Source organism: Phyllobates terribilis, unplaced genomic scaffold (assembly GCF_046119375.1).
Source record: "Phyllobates terribilis strain yellow unplaced genomic scaffold, ASM4611937v1 Scaffold_17__1_contigs__length_24005725, whole genome shotgun sequence".
Lineage (NCBI taxonomy): Eukaryota > Metazoa > Chordata > Amphibia > Anura > Dendrobatidae > Phyllobates > Phyllobates terribilis.
The window spans coordinates 8,264,404-8,281,901 of NW_027362777.1; the positions used below are offsets into that span (position 1 = coordinate 8,264,404).

The 17,498-nt window shown below is 46.1% G+C and overlaps 1 protein-coding gene across 1 annotated transcript in view; it reads right to left on the minus strand.

Moving 5' to 3' along the window:
• The window catches only part of LOC141176053 (uncharacterized), a 49,981-nt gene extending 39,308 nt beyond the window's left edge, over window positions 1-10,673 (minus strand). Inside the window, exon 1 of the mRNA XM_073660033.1 lies at window positions 10,592-10,673. The gene's annotated coding sequence lies outside the window, so the exon portion shown is untranslated. The remainder of the gene's footprint in view (window positions 1-10,591) is intronic.
• Window positions 10,674-17,498: the final 6,825 nt, after the last annotated feature.

Consider the following 17,498-nt stretch of genomic DNA (forward strand, 5'->3'; position numbering starts at 1 on the left):
GCTTCTGGCGGTGTCTATTGGTCATGAGTGGCTTGACACAAGCAATGCGACACTTGTAGCCCATGTCCTGGATACGTCTGTGTGTGGTGGCTCTTGAAGCAATGACTCCAGCAGCAATCCACTCCTTGTGAATCTCTCACAAATTTTTTGACTGGCCTTTTCTTAACAATCCTTTCAAGGCTGTGGTTATCCCGGTTGCTTGTGCACCTTTTCCTACCACACTTTTTCCTTTCAGTCAACTTTCCATTAATATGCTTGGATACAGCACTCTGTGAACAGCCAGCTTCTTCAGCAATTTTGTGGCTTACCCTCATTGTGGAGTGTGTCAATGTCTGCCTTCTGGACATCTGTCATGTCAGCAGTCTTCCCCATGATTGTGGAGCCTACTGAAACAGACTAAGGGACCTTTATAAATGCTTTAGGAAGCCTTTGCAGGTGTTTTTTGTTAATTATTCTAATTTACAGAAATAAAGACTTTTGTGTTTTCATTGGCTGTAAGCCATAATCATCAACATTAACAGAAATAAATCACTCTGTAATGACTCTATATAATATATGAGCTTCACTTTTTGTATTGAAGAACTGAAATAAATTAACTTTTTGATGATATTCTAATTTTGTGAGAAGCACCTGTATATGATAAAGAGCTAAAAAGAAAGAGCCAGTAGGCGCAAATAGATAATCAAATATAGGTGCAGGCCCCTGAACATATACTCTGTATAGACAAGACCCCAAAGGGAGAGAAGGCAAAAGGAGAGAAGACGTTCCAAGGGGTGCACCTACTAGCTGTTTCTATTTTCTTCTATTTAGCTCTGTCATATATCAGGACTGTGTAAGTAGCAGCCCACAGAAAGGGACAGACAGAGACCATAACCTATGGGAGCTAATGCAGGGGCCATTATACAGTGTGGGAGCTAATGTGGGGGCCATTATACAGCGTGAGAACTAATGTGGGGGCCATTATACAGTGTGGGAGCTAATGCGGGGGCCATTATACAGCATGGGAGCTAATGTGGGTGCCATTATACAGCATGAGAACTAATGTGGGGGCCATTATACAGTGTGGGAGCTAATGCAGGGGCCATTATACAGCATGGGAGCTAATGTGGGGGCCATTATACAGCGTGGGCACTAATGCGGGGGCCATTATACAGTGTGATAGCTATTGCGGGTGCTATTATACAGTGTGGGCACTTATGCGGGGGTCATTATACAGCGTGAGAGCTAATGCGGGTGTCATTATACAGCATGGGCACTAATGCTGGGGCCATTATACCGCGTAAGAGCTAATGCAGGGGCCATTATACAGTGTGATAGCTATTGCGGGTGCTATTATACAGTGTGGGCACTTATGCGGGGGTCATTATACCGCGTGAGAGCTAATGCGGGTGCCATCATAAAGTGTGGGAGCCAATGCGGGGGCCATTATACAGCGTGGGAGTCAATGTGGATGCCATTAGACAGCGTGGGAGCTAATGTGGGGGTCATTATATAGCATGGGAGCCAATGCGGGGGCCATTATACAGCGTGAGAGCTAATGTGGGGGCCATTATACAGCATGAGCGCAAATGTGGGGGCCATTGTACAGCATCAGATCTATTGCGGGGACCATAATAGTGTTGGAGCTAATGCGAGGGCCATTATACAGTTTGAAGGCTACTGGGGGACGATCATACAGTATGGGGTCCTATACACAGTGTGGGAGTTACTGTGGGGGGCTTTATGCAATGTGAGAGCTACTGGTGGAACCATTAAAGAGTGTGGAGGCTACTGTGAAGACATTTTACTATGTAAGGAGCACAGCAGTGGCCTTATTATGTGGGGCAGTGAGAGGATCACTGCTTTTATACCACACAGCACGTGCAGTAATAGGGACACATACGGCAGCCGCGGCTCAGCATTGGGGTATCGTCAGGATGAGGGGATTGTTCAGGTTGGGAATAGATGGGAATGGTGGTGAGGAGTCAGATGTGTCTGTGCTGTAAGCTCTTCAGATCAGTCCTGTCTGGAGAAATCGCAATGTCTTTCTGAGAAAGATGGAAAAGTGAACGACTCCATCAGAAAGAACGTCAGCTGTGATTATCTGTAACTGTGCTGTATAGTCTATAAGTCCTGCAGGACCGGTATCTACCACTAGATGTCACTGTATGGCGGGAATAGTGTTGGGCTTTGTGGAGATTTTTCTTTTAGTTACACTGCGGTCATCTGCGGAGGTTCTCCTATACCCATTAATAGGCCACGGCCCCACTATCAGTATTCGGTCAGTATTTTTTCTCAGGAGTGGGAGCCAAAACCAGGTGAGGAACAATTGGAGAAAAGGTATAATAGAAACAAGTCACCAATTCTGCATTTATCACCCACTCCTGATTTTGACTCCCACTGCTGAGAAAAAACACTGACTAAATACTGATAGTGGGGCCGGGGCCTTAGTCTGCACCAGCATAGCTGTAATCAGGGTTACCAGTAAGGGCCCACTCAGACACTGCGCCCCCTGGAGCTGAACACCTAGATATGCCTCTGCAAGTGTTACGTAAGAGGCATAATGGGGGCATTACACTGTGAGGGGGCATCATACATCCTGCATAAGGGGCATAATGGGGGCATTACACTGTGTGGGGCCATCATACATACTACATAAGGGCAAAAAAGAAGCAAGACAAAAATATCTCTCATACCCTACCATAATTATATATAAATGTAAAGCAAAGTTGCATAATAAATATAGGGTACTTAGTGAACTATTTTTGATCAAAAAAAGTATACAAGCCGTCCCACCAGCAGCAAGGTGACCCTAAATTGGGACGGTACCTATACTGCCTATATTAAAAACCTTACTGTATATCAAAGTTGAAGTAATGCATATAAAAGGGTAGACAAATAGGACCGGGTCCCAACTCCAGACCACCTAGGCCCGTGGTAAGCTACATATATACCAATCAGCTCAACAAAGGGCATGCCACACCCTTAAATTGCACAGAATGCAAACAAGTCAAAAAACCAGACAATGTGAACTGAGGTCTAAGATGGCAGACATACAAGAAACAGAGGCATGTTCACACTAGCAAAAAAGAAGCAAGACAAAAATATATCTCATACCCTACCATAATTATATATAAATGTAAAGCAAAGTTGCATAATAAATATAGGGTACTTAGTGAACTATTTTTGATCAAAAAAAGTATACAAGCCGTCCCACCAGCGGCAAGGTGACCCTAAATTGGGACAGTACCTATACTGCCTATATTAAAAACCTTACTGTATATCAAAGTTGAAGTAATGCATATAAAAGGGTAGACAAATAGGACCGGGTCCCAACTCCAGACCACCTAGGCCCGTGGTAAGCTACATATATACCAATCAGCTCAACACAGGGCATGCCACACCCTTAAATTGCACAGAATGCAAACAAGTCAAAAAACCAGACAATGTGAACTGAGGTCTAAGATGGCAGACATACAAGAAACAGAGGCATGTTCACACTAGCAAAAAAGAAGCAAGACAAAAATATATCTCATACCCTACCATAATTATATATAAATGTAAAGCAAAGTTGCATAATAAATATAGGGTACTTAGTGAACTATTTTTGATCAAAAAAAGTATACAAGCCGTCCCACCAGCGGCAAGGTGACCCTAAATTGGGACGGTACCTATACTGCCTATATTAAAAACCTTACTGTATATCAAAGTTGAAGTAATGCATATAAAAGGGTAGACAAATAGGACCGGGTCCCAACTCCAGACCACCTAGGCCCGTGGTAAGCTACATATATACCAATCAGCTCAACAAAGGGCATGCCACACCCTTAAATTGCACAGAATGCAAACAAGTCAAAAAACCAGACAATGTGAACTGAGGTCTAAGATGGCAGACATACAAGAAACAGAGGCATGTTCACACTAGCAAAAAAGAAGCAAGACAAAAATATATCTCATACCCTACCATAATTATATATAAATGTAAAGCAAAGTTGCATAATAAATATAGGGTACTTAGTGAACTATTTTTGATCAAAAAAAGTATACAAGCCGTCCCACCAGCGGCAAGGTGACCCTAAATTGGGACGGTACCTATACTGCCTATATTAAAAACCTTACTGTATATCAAAGTTGAAGTAATGCATATAAAAGGGTAGACAAATAGGACCGGGTCCCAACTCCAGACCACCTAGGCCCGTGGTAAGCTACATATATACCAATCAGCTCAACAAAGGGCATGCCACACCCTTAAATTGCACAGAATGCAAACAAGTCAAAAAACCAGACAATGTGAACTGAGGTCTAAGATGGCAGACATACAAGAAACAGAGGCATGTTCACACTAGCAAAAAAGAAGCAAGACAAAAATATATCTCATACCCTACCATAATTATATATAAATGTAAAGCAAAGTTGCATAATAAATATAGGGTACTTAGTGAACTATTTTTGATCAAAAAAAGTATACAAGCCGTCCCACCAGCGCCAAGGTGACCCTAAATTGGGACGGTACCTATACTGCCTATATTAAAAACCTTACTGTATATCAAAGTTGAAGTAATGCATATAAAAGGGTAGACAAATAGGACCGGGTCCCAACTCCAGACCACCTAGGCCCGTGGTAAGCTACATATATACCAATCAGCTCAACAAAGGGCCCGGTCCTATTTGTCTACCCTTTTATATGCATTACTTCAACTTTGATATACAGTAAGGTTTTTAATATAGGCAGTATAGGTACCGTCCCAATTTAGGGTCACCTTGCCGCTGGTGGGACGGCTTGTATACTTTTTTTGATCAAAAATAGTTCACTAAGTACCCTATATTTATTATGCAACTTTGCTTTACATTTATATATAATTATGGTAGGGTATGAGATATATTTTTGTCTTGCTTCTTTTTTGCTAGTGTGAACATGCCTCTGTTTCTTGTATGTCTGCCATCTTAGACCTCAGTTCACATTGTCTGGTTTTTTGACTTGTTTGCATTCTGTGCAATTTAAGGGTGTGGCATGCCCTTTGTTGAGCTGATTGGTATATATGTAGCTTACCACGGGCCTAGGTGGTCTGGAGTTGGGACCCGGTCCTATTTGTCTACCCTTTTATATGCATTACTTCAACTTTGATATACAGTAAGGTTTTTAATATAGGCAGTATAGGTACCGTCCCAATTTAGGGTCACCTTGCCGCTGGTGGGACGGCTTGTATACTTTTTTTGATCAAAAATAGTTCACTAAGTACCCTATATTTATTATGCAACTTTGCTTTACATTTATATATAATTATGGTAGGGTATGAGATATATTTTTGTCTTGCTTCTTTTTTGCTAGTGTGAACATGCCTCTGTTTCTTGTATGTCTGCCATCTTAGACCTCAGTTCACATTGTCTGGTTTTTTGACTTGTTTGCATTCTGTGCAATTTAAGGGTGTGGCATGCCCTTTGTTGAGCTGATTGGTATATATGTAGCTTACCACGGGCCTAGGTGGTCTGGAGTTGGGACCCGGTCCTATTTGTCTACCCTTTTATATGCATTACTTCAACTTTGATATACAGTAAGGTTTTTAATATAGGCAGTATAGGTACCGTCCCAATTTAGGGTCACCTTGCCGCTGGTGGGACGGCTTGTATACTTTTTTTGATCAAAAATAGTTCACTAAGTACCCTATATTTATTATGCAACTTTGCTTTACATTTATATATAATTATGGTAGGGTATGAGATATATTTTTGTCTTGCTTCTTTTTTGCTAGTGTGAACATGCCTCTGTTTCTTGTATGTCTGCCATCTTAGACCTCAGTTCACATTGTCTGGTTTTTTGACTTGTTTGCATTCTGTGCAATTTAAGGGTGTGGCATGCCCTTTGTTGAGCTGATTGGTATATATGTAGCTTACCACGGGCCTAGGTGGTCTGGAGTTGGGACCCGGTCCTATTTGTCTACCCTTTTATATGCATTACTTCAACTTTGATATACAGTAAGGTTTTTAATATAGGCAGTATAGGTACCGTCCCAATTTAGGGTCACCTTGCCGCTGGTGGGACGGCTTGTATACTTTTTTTGATCAAAAATAGTTCACTAAGTACCCTATATTTATTATGCAACTTTGCTTTACATTTATATATAATTATGGTAGGGTATGAGATATATTTTTGTCTTGCTTCTTTTTTGCTAGTGTGAACATGCCTCTGTTTCTTGTATGTCTGCCATCTTAGACCTCAGTTCACATTGTCTGGTTTTTTATACTACATAAGGGGCATAATGGGGCATAACACTATGTGGGGGCATCATACGCACTGCATAAGGGGGGCATTACACTGTGTGGGGCCATCATACATACTGCATAAGGGGCATAATGGGGGCATTACACTGTGTGGGGCATCATACATCCTGCATAAGGGGCATTACACTGTGGGGGGGCATCATACATACTGCATAAGCGGCATAAAGGGGGCATTACACTGTGTGGGGGCATCATACATACTGCATAAGGGCATTACACTGTTTGGGGGCATCATATATACTGCATAAGGGGCATAATGGGGGCATTACACTGTGAGGAGCATCATACATCCTGCATAAGGGGCATAATGGGGGCATTACACTATGTGGGGGCATCATACATACTGCATAAGGGGCATAATGGGGGCATTACACTGTGGGGGCATCATACATACAGCATAAGGGGCATAATGGGGGCATCATACATAATGCATAAGGGGCATAATGGGGGCATTACACTGTGTGGAGGCATCATACATACTGCATAAGGGGCATAATGGGGGCATTACACTGTGTGGGGGCATCATACATACTGTATAAGGGGCATAATGGGGGCATTACACTGTGGGGGCATCATACATACTGCATAAGGGGCATAATGGGGGCATTACACTGTGGGGCATCATACATACTGTATAAAGGGCATAATGCGGGCATCATACATCCTGCATAAGGGGCATAATGGGGGCATTACACTGTGTGGGGGCATCATACATCCTGCATAAGGGGCATAATGGGGGCATTACACTGTGGGGGGCGTCATACATCCTGCATAAGGGGCATTACATTGTGTGGGGGCATCATACATACTGCATAAGGGGCTTATGGGGGCATTACACTGTGGGGGGCATCATACATCCTGCATAAGGGGTATAATGGAGGCATTACACTGTGGGGGTCATCATACATACTGCATAAGGGGCATAATGGGGGCACTACACTGTGTGGGGGGAATCATACATACTGCATAAGGGGCATAATGGGGGCATTACACTGTGGGGGGCATCATACATACTACATAAGGGGCATAATGGGGGCATTACACTGTGTGGGGGCATCATACATCCTGCATAAGGGGCATAATGGGGGCATTACACTGTGGGGGCATCATACATACTGCATGAGGGGAATAATAGGGGCATTACACTGTGGGGCATCATACATACTGTGTAAGGGGCATAATGCGGGCATCATACATCCTGCATAAGGGGCATAATGGGGGCATTACACTGTGGGGGCATCATACATCCTGCATAAGGGGCATAATGGGGGCATTACACTGTGTGGGGGCATCATACATCCTGCATAAGGGGCATAATGGGGGCATTACACTGTGTGGGGGCATCATACATACTACATAAGGGACATAATGGGACATAACACTGTGTGGGCATCATACATCCTGCATAAGGGGCATAATGGGGGCATTACACTGTGTGGGGCCATCATACATACTACATAAGGGGCATAATGGGGCATAACACTATGTGGGGGCATCATACGCACTGCATAAGGGGGGCATTACACTGTGTGGGGCCATCATACATACTGCATAAGGGGCATAATGGGGGCATTACACTGTGTGGGGCATCATACATCCTGCATAAGGGGCATTACACTGTGGGGGGGCATCATTCATACTGCATAAGCGGCATAAAGGGGGCATTACACTGTGTGGGGGCATCATACATACTGCATAAGGGCATTACACTGTTTGGGGGCATCATATATACTGCATAAGGGGCATAATGGGGGCATTACACTGTGAGGAGCATCATACATTCTGCATAAGGGGCATAATGGGGGCATTACACTATGTGGGGGCATCATACATACTGCATAAGGGGCATAATGGGGGCATTACACTGTGAGGGGCATCATACATCCTGCATAAGGGGCATAATAGGGACATTACACTGTGTGGGGGCATCATACATACTGCATAAGAGGCATAATTTAGGCATTACACTGTGGGGGCATCATACATACAACATAAGGGGCATAATGGGGGCATCATACATAATGCATAAGAGGCATAATGGGGGCATTACACTGTGAGGGCATCATACATACTGCATAAGGGGCATAATGGGGCATTACACTGTGTGGAGGCATCATACATACTGCATAAGGGGCATAATGGGGGCATCATACATACTGCATAAGGGGCATAATGGGGGCATTACACTGTGTGGGGGCATCATACATACTGCATAAGGGGCATAATGGGGGCATTACACTGTGTGGGGGCATCATACATACTGTATAAGGGGCATAATGGGGGCATTACACTGTGGGGGCATCATACATACTGCATAAGGGGCATAATGGGGGCATTACACTGTGGGGCATCATACATACTGTATAAAGGGCATAATGGGGGCATTACACTGTGTGGGGGCATCATACATCCTGCATAAGGGGCATAATGGGGGCATTACACTGTGGGGGCATCATACATACTGCATGAGGGGAATAATAGGGGCATTACACTGTGGGGCATCATACATACTGTATAAGGGGCATAATGCGGGCATCATACATCCTGCATAAGGGGCATAATGGGGGCATTACACTGTGGGGGCATCATACATCCTGCATAAGGGGCATAATGGGGGCATTACACTGTGTGGGGGCATCATACATCCTGCATAAGGGGCATAATGGGGGCATTACACTGTGGGGGGCGTCATACATCCTGCATAAGGGGCATAATGGGGGCATTACATTGTGTGGGGGCATCATACATACTGCATAAGGGGCTTATGGGGGCATTACACTGTGGGGGGCATCATACATCCTGCATAAGGGGTATAATGGGGGCATTACACTGTGGGGGTCATCATACATACTGCATAAGGGGCATAATGGGGGCACTACACTGTGTGGGGGGCATCATACATACTGCATAAGGGGCATAATGGGGGCATTACACTGTGGGGGGCATCATACATACTGCATAAGGGGCATAATGGGGGCATTACACTGTGTGGGGGCATCATACATCCTGCATAAGGGGCATAATGGGGGCATTACACTGTGGGGGCATCATACATACTGCATGAGGGGAATAATAGGGGCATTACACTGTGGGGAATCATACATACTGTATAAGGGGCATAATGCGGGCATCATACATCCTGCATAAGGGGCATAATGGGGGCATTACACTGTGGGGGCATCATACATCCTGCATAAGGGGCATAATGGGGGCATTACACTGTGTGGGGGCATCATACATCCTGCATAAGGGGCATAATGGGGGCATTACACTGTGGGGGGCGTCATACATCCTGCATAAGGGGAATAATGGGGACATTACACTGTGTGGGGGCATCATACATACTGCATAAGGGGCATAATGGGGGCATTACACTGTGGGGGGCATCATACATCCTGCATAAGGGGTATAATGGGGGCATTACACTGTGGGGGTCATCATACATACTGCATAAGGGGCATAATGGGGGCACTACACTGTGTGGGGGGCATCATACATACTGCATAAGGGGCATAATGGGGGCATTACACTGTGTGGGGGCATCATACATACTACATAAGGGGCATAATGGGGGCATAACACTATGTGGGGGCATCATACGCACTGCATAAAGGGGGCATTACACTGTGTGGGGCCATCATACATACTGCATAAGGGGCATAATGGGGGCTTTACACTGTGTGGGGGCATCATACATCCTGCATAAGGGGCATAATGGGGGCATTACACTGTGGGGGGGCATCATACATACTGCATAAGGGGCATAAAGGGGGCATTACTCTGTGTGGGGGCATCATACATACTGCATAAGGGCATTACACTGTTTGGGGGCATCATATATACTGCATAAGGGGCATAATGGGGGCATTACACTGTGAGGAGCATCATACATCCTGCATAAGGGGCATAATGGGGGCATTACACTATGTGGGGGCATCATACATACTGCATAAGGGGCATAAAGGGGGCATTACACAGTGGGGGGCATCATACATCCTGCATAAGGGGCATAATGGGGGCATTACACTGTGTGGGGGCATCATACATACTGCATAAGGGGCATAATGGGGGCATTACACTGTGGGGGGCATCATACATCCTGCATAAGGGGCATAATGGGGGCATTACACTGTGGGGCAGTAAAGGGGTCCTGTACTATGAGAACAATACGTTTCCCCCCTTCCTGTCTCCATAGTTGGGTCGTATGTATCTATTATAGGAAACAGAACAAAAACCTTATGATTCTTATAAAGGGGCAACACAAGACCCCAAAAGAGCCTCCGTGCTGAAGGGGTTAATGCCCCCTGCGCCCAGTAATGGGGTCTCCACATACCTCCACCTGCAGAGCCGCCACCACATATATGGCTGCTCTGTGCGCACAGGAGCTGTGATGAGGTCACAGGAGGGGAGGAGTCAGGGGTCACATGATCAGGGGCCTCAGTGGATGCAGGACTCTGCTGTGCTGGTTGTCATGGTGCTGGATGAGCTGAAGTTTATGTGTGGGGTCAGGAGGGGTTTACAGTGTGGATGTAGCAGAGCCGCGTGTGTACGAGGTGTACGGAGCAGAGCCGTGTGTGTACGAGGTGTACGGAGCGGAGCCGTGTGTGTACGAGGTGTACGGAGCGGAGCCGTGTGTGTACGAGGTGTACGGAGCGGAGCCGTGTGTGTACGAGGTGTACGGAGCGGAGCCGTGTGTGTACGAGGTGTACGGAGCGGAGCCGCGCGTGTACGAGGTGTATGGTGCAGAGCCGCGTGTGTACGAGGTGTATGGAGCGGAGCCACGTGTGTACGAGGTGTACGGAGCGGAGCCGGGTGTGTACGAGGTGTACGGAGCGGAGCCGCGTGTGTAGGAGGTGTACGGAGCGGAGCCGCGCGTGTACGAGGTGTACGGAGCGGAGCCACGTGTGTACGAGGTGTACGGAGCGGAGCCGGGTGTGTACGAGGCGCACGGAGCGGAGCCGCGCGTGTACGAGGTGTACGGAGCGGAGCCGCGCGTGTACGAGGTGTACGGAGCGGAGCCGCGTGTGTACGGAGCGGAGCCGGGTGTGTACGAGGCGCACGGAGCGGAGCCGCGCGTGTACGAGGTGTACGGAGCGGAGCCGCGCGTGTACGAGGTGTACGGAGCAGAGCCGCGCGTGTACGGAGTGGAGCCGCGCTTGTACGAGGTGTACTGAACGGAGCCGCGCGTGTACGAGGTGTACGGAGCGGAGCCGCGTGTGTACAAGGTGTATGGAGCGGAGCCGCGTGTGTACGAGGTGTACTGAGCGGAGCCGCTTGTGTACGGAGCGGAGCCGCGTGTGTACGAGGTGTACGGAGCGGAGCCGCGTGTGTACGAGGTGTACGGAGCGGAGCCGCGTGTGTACGAGGTGTACGGAGCGGAGCCGTGTGTGTACGAGGTGTACTCGAGCTGTGTGTGTACGAGGTGTACGGAGCGGAGCCGTGTGTACGAGGTGTACTCGAGCTTTGTGTGTATGAGGTGGACGGAGAGGAGCCGCGTATGTACAGAGCGGAGCCGTTTGTGTACGACGTGTACGGAGCGGAGCCGCGTGTATACGAGGTGTACGCAGCGGAGCCGTGTGTGTATGAGGGCTACCTCTTGAAGCTCATCAAGAGAATGCCAAGAGTGTACAAAGCAGTCATCAAAGCAAAAGGTGGCTACTTTGAAGAACCTAGAATATAAGACATATTTTCAGTTGTTTCACACTTTTTTGTTAAGTATATAATTCCACATGTGTTAATTCATAGTTTTGATGCCTTCATTGTGAATGTACAATTTTCATAGTCAAGAAAATGCAGAAAAATCTTTAAATGAGAAGGTGTGTCCATACTTTTGGTCTGTACTGTATATCACTTATTTTTCATGTAGTTTTACATATACACGTATATCTGAACCCTCTTTAACAACACATGGATAGAAATAAAGGCAGAAGGGATTGTAGGTCTGATCAACAAGCTTAATCTGAATGGATACACAGCAGGACTGGTATCCCATGATATACAATGGATTAGCCTTGTATTTTATGGAGTAGGGTTATCTTGCAGACCTAAGTGGCGGGTAGGGAAAGGAATGAGGGACAGATAGACAAGATGATAAAAGAGGGGAGTTGTTAAAGAAATGGTTAATCTCTTGTGATAAAATGGAGACAATATTCAGTTCTTGTTTTTCTAGAATATTCTAAGAGAATGACGTTTCTACATACTAAAGAATTTGCCTGTAATTATCATCTGTTTCCAAGTCTGTCCAAGTGACAAGAAATCATTCCTTTTCTCAGAAATACCAATTCTAGGAAAATACTCCATAAATGTACTAACAATGGCATTTCCTGGATTCATCCCAAGAGCAAGTGGTTAGCCGAGGTTGACAGTTTCACACAGTTTTTGACTCTGACAAAGGATATCGCCCACACCGTCCATCATAGTAAACTGATAATGGTTTGACAAGTAATTATTTTGACCCAAATGTCTGCCAAGTACCATATGTTGTTTTGCGTAATCTTACCTCTTACAAAAATACAATAAAAAATTAGCATGTCTAGTAATAATCAGAGATTCTTTTGAGACAAACCTGTGAGTTCTGTCTTATTCGAACCTTCACAGCTGAGATCTCTAGCTATCCAGAATCTACCTGAGAGAAGTAAGATCCCAGTCTCTGACAGTGCAGAGTAAAAAAAAAAGCATTTTTTTTCAGTTGCTAACGTGATTCACCACGCCATATCTCACCTTGTTATTTTTTACCGCTGAATTGCAGCTGTGTGCTGAGCTGGTGCAGAGTAAAAAAATCGATTTTTTTTATTGCTAATAGCGTGCCACTACCACACTATTTGAGCAACATGAGTTGGAAAAAGTGAGGTCATGGTGGAAGGGGGAATAGGCTTGGTGTTCAAGGTATAAGTGGGGTAGGTGGTAATGTTAGTGAAAGCACTAGTGAACCAACACCATCACGTCTTATCCAAACACAACTGACAACTTCTGTTACTGGACAGGCTACTCCACTCCCTTTCTTTGGCAGCCGAACAGTGGTATGCCTTGTTGATGAGGGCCAAAAAGAGCATGTGCTCCAGTCGATGGCAAGCGCTGCTATAAGTGGCCTCTCCTCTTCTTCCTCTACCTCAACATCACACACAGTACAGTCCACGGAGGTGGCACCCCAATTACCCTTGCTTCCCCCTGCATCACAACTCTCCAGCCACCCAGCTGACTGTAGGGAACCACAGATGGGTGAGTCTGCAGAGCTGTTCACATATGCTATGCCATGGGCATCAGAACTGTACTCCAAAGATTCACAGAGTCAAGAGGAGGAAATCATCAACACCGATGCCCAAATTTTTTTAGGTTGGACCCGGGGCAGGATGAAGTGGGGTCAACAAGCATTCTGACCCTCGTCCCTAGACGTTAACCCCTGGGGGGGGTGATCCTGTTGAGACTCAGATACCTGAGGCTCACGCGGACTGTACTGTGCTGTCCAGGGCAGGAAGAGGAAGAGGGTGACTCTCTGGGCGAGGAATGGGATAACACGGAGGATGATGATGAGGTCGTAGTTTCCACTTGGTGTGAACCCAGAGGTATACAGCTGAGTAGGTCATCTGAGGATTTGGAAGACAAGGAGGTTACGTTGCGTCCTACGGCGCAGACATGGAATGATGCAACCACGACGAGCACTGCATCCTTATGGGCCAACTCACGTTATCTGGCAACTTTGCAAAAAAAACTCAGTGGAGGGAAAAAGTGCAATAATTTGACTATTACATGCATGAACCTTCACATGCACAATCAACATGCATTACTCTGGCAATCTCACTGTGATAAAATGCAAACCAGCGGATCTCAACAACTATCAGCAACCCCATCAACCGCATTTGCTGCCTTCTTCCTTGTCCTCTGTTACCGTGCCAAGGATTGTCACGCAGGTCTCCGACCGCAGAACTTCCGGTTCTTTACCCCCTCCATTCAGGCTGAGTGAGAACCCGGCAGCAGTAACGGAAGCCTGCTGTTTTTGACTGATCTCAGAGAACGAGCACACCACAACTTTCTCAATCCACCATAACATCTCCACCTGCACCTCACTCACGGTCCAGTAGTTTGGTTCACCGTATTCCGCCCTCACTCAGCACTGCAGCCAGCTTTTGGTCCCGCAGTTGTGGTCACGCAAAAGATGGTTTCCTCCTACACATGACAAAGCTAAGAAGTTGAACACCATCTCCAATCTGTTGGCCACGGAAATGCTACCTTTCCGCCTCGTAGATACAGATGGTTTCCGAAAGCTCATGGCTGTTGCAGTCCCAAAGAACAAGTTGCGCAGTCGCCATTACTTTTCTAAGAAAGCTGTGCCTGAGCTACACCAGCATGTCGCAGACAACATCACCCGTTCCTTGACTAAATCTATGTCTGACAGGGTGCATTTCACCACAGACACCTGGATGAGTAAGCATGGCCAGGGACGTTACATATTGCTGACTGGGCACTGGGTGTCTCTGGTGGCTGTGGGGGCAAGCAGTGAAGGGGCTACTTGGAATCCCCAAGGCTTGCATGACAAACCTGTGTATTTCACACTTCCTCCACTGCTTCTGCCTCCTCTAGGGCCTCCACCTGCGCACTCAACCTCTGCCTTAATGAGATACGCGTTTCAACTGTGCTGAGCGAATTACCACCAACTCCATAGTGTTCAGCCAGGGCTCATCGCAATTAGGCAGTGTTAAAATTATTATGCCTTAGAGATCGCAGTCACACAGCTGAAGAGTTGTGGACAGCTTTCCAGGCTGAGTTTGAGCAATGGCTGTCTCTGCTGAAGGCCGTGTGCGATAATGGTGCAAACCTGGTGGCGGCCATACGCCGAGGCATGCTCACATATATGCCTTACATCCTCAACCTGGTGGCACACAAATTTCTCAGGCAGTATATCGGCCTGGATGAGCTGCTGCAGAAAGCACGGAAGCTGTGCGCTCACTTCTGCTATTCGCACCTCTCAGGTCATTGACTTGCATCGATACAGAGGTCTTTGTCCATGCCAGTTAACAGGTTGATATGCGATATGCCGACACGGTGGAATTCCACTCTACACATGTTGCAGCGACTGTGGCAGAAGCAACGAGCCCTGACGCAGTATGACCTGGCAGTACGAACTGGGGCATATGACGTTTACGGAGTGGGCACAGATTAAGGATCTCTGCACCCTTCTGCACAGTTTCGAAATGGCTACTAAGATGGTTAGCTCTGACGATGCCATTATCAGCATCAATATTCCAGTCATCTACATGATGGAGCAGACTTTGAATAGCCTGGGAGGTGGTGGTCCCAGATGAAGAGGAGGATGAGGAAGGGATAAGAATGTCTCAAAGGTCCAGACTGTTGTTACACAGGCGTGTGCTGAGGGAGGTTGGATTACTGCAATTGAGGGGGGCTGGTGATACCCGACAAACTGTTTGTGAAGGTGCAAGAGCCGAGGAACAAATGGAGGAGGAAGAGGTGATGGGTTAGCAACAGTCAGGAAATTAAAAGGATAATCATCCCTTCTCTGTTGTTTGTGGTTGCCAGGAGGGGACGGAGGAAACAAGCATCAGTGTTACCCAGCCACCAACACAGCATTGGCTTGGACCTCATGGAAGCGCCCGACATATGAGTGCCTTCTTGCTGCACTATCTGCAACATGATCCTCGTATAGTTTGGATTCAAAATAGTGCTGACTATTGGGTTGCCACTCTGCCAGATCCACGGTATGAGAGTAAATTTTGCCACCCTGGAAAGGGACCCGCGAATGCTGGAGTATCGAAACAAGCTTTTACACAACCTTAAGAGAGGTTTTCCCCAAGACAGCAGTGATGCACGTCAATTCATCAATGCCAAAGCATTAGCAGCAGCCCAGTGTAAGTGGCAGAAGCAATTTCTGTGAGTCCGTTGACACATTTTTTACATCAGCTCGTGCACCAGCACAACAGAGTACAAGTCTAACACGTGATGAACAACTGCAGAGGATGGTGCATGCAAGAGTATATAGAGCTCCATATCAATACCATCAGGGAGGGTTTGGACCCTTTTACATCTTCAAAAATGGATGAGTGGCCTGAGCTCACCAATCACCACTTGGAGGTTTTATCATGTCCGGCAGCCAGCGTTCTCTCAGAACGTGTCTTTAGCACTGCTGGTGGTGTCCTGACGGATAAGAGCAACCGGCTGTCCCCTGAAAGTGTAGACAACCGAACTTTCATCAAGATGAACAAGTCATGGATCTCCAAGGACTTTTGCACACCAATCGCAGAATGTAGAGACTAGGTGATGTACTAGATTTTAGTATGCTGCATTGATCTCACTTAATTGCAATCTGTGAGATCTTTAGCATGGCTTCTGGGCCTGCTATTGCTGCAGATATTAATAATTAATAAGCATGAAGAGGGAGGGCGCACTCCGAGGGCGAGCTCGGGAATAAAGGCAGGAGGGATAAGAGGGAAAGCCCAATGGTATGTATCATGTAGCTTTGCCTACTGATCAGATGTTAATCACAATGTCATAGATCTCGTATCATATATTATTCTGCTCATGGACTTTTATGACATATTAATGTCAACAATGACATCATAGATTTTATATGTCCCTTAGATTGTCATATGCTGTGAGGTAAAATTATTTACATCTATTTGTCCTTTATTTCTATATTTAGCTGCCATCATTCTAGGTCTTATATATCCCTGGCGCAGGGATGCTTTGTATAACTAGTTTTAGATGTTTTTACTGTGTGTGTTACTCTTTGCGCTATATAATAAAATATACATTTACTTATGTTTGATAATTACATGGTAGGTGTGCACATCCTTGTGTGGTGCTGTTCTCTTACCTCGTTGCTGCAGATATTAACACTAATTTTTGGAAATGTGAACACTCCTGGTTGGGTCTACATCTGCTGGGTTGGCTGTAGTGGAAGAGGTGTCGGTCCCAATTATGCTATATCTACTCTAGCGAAATTGATGCCACTTTAGTGATGTCTGCCCCTAATTTGATCGGTTTTGGTAGCTTTTGGGCCCGTTTGAAGGTGTTGTGTATTCGTTTGGTATTACCTCCCATTGAATCCAATGGGGTTTGGAAATGTTTGATGAATGTTCAACTATTTAAATCGGCGTCTATTGCAAATTCTACGATCATAAACCGAACATTGAAATGTTCACTCATCTCTACTCATGATGATTTTAATTTTTTCCTCCTGTGAGGGGTCGTAGTACCTAGGATCATATAGGGATAATCAGGGTGAAACG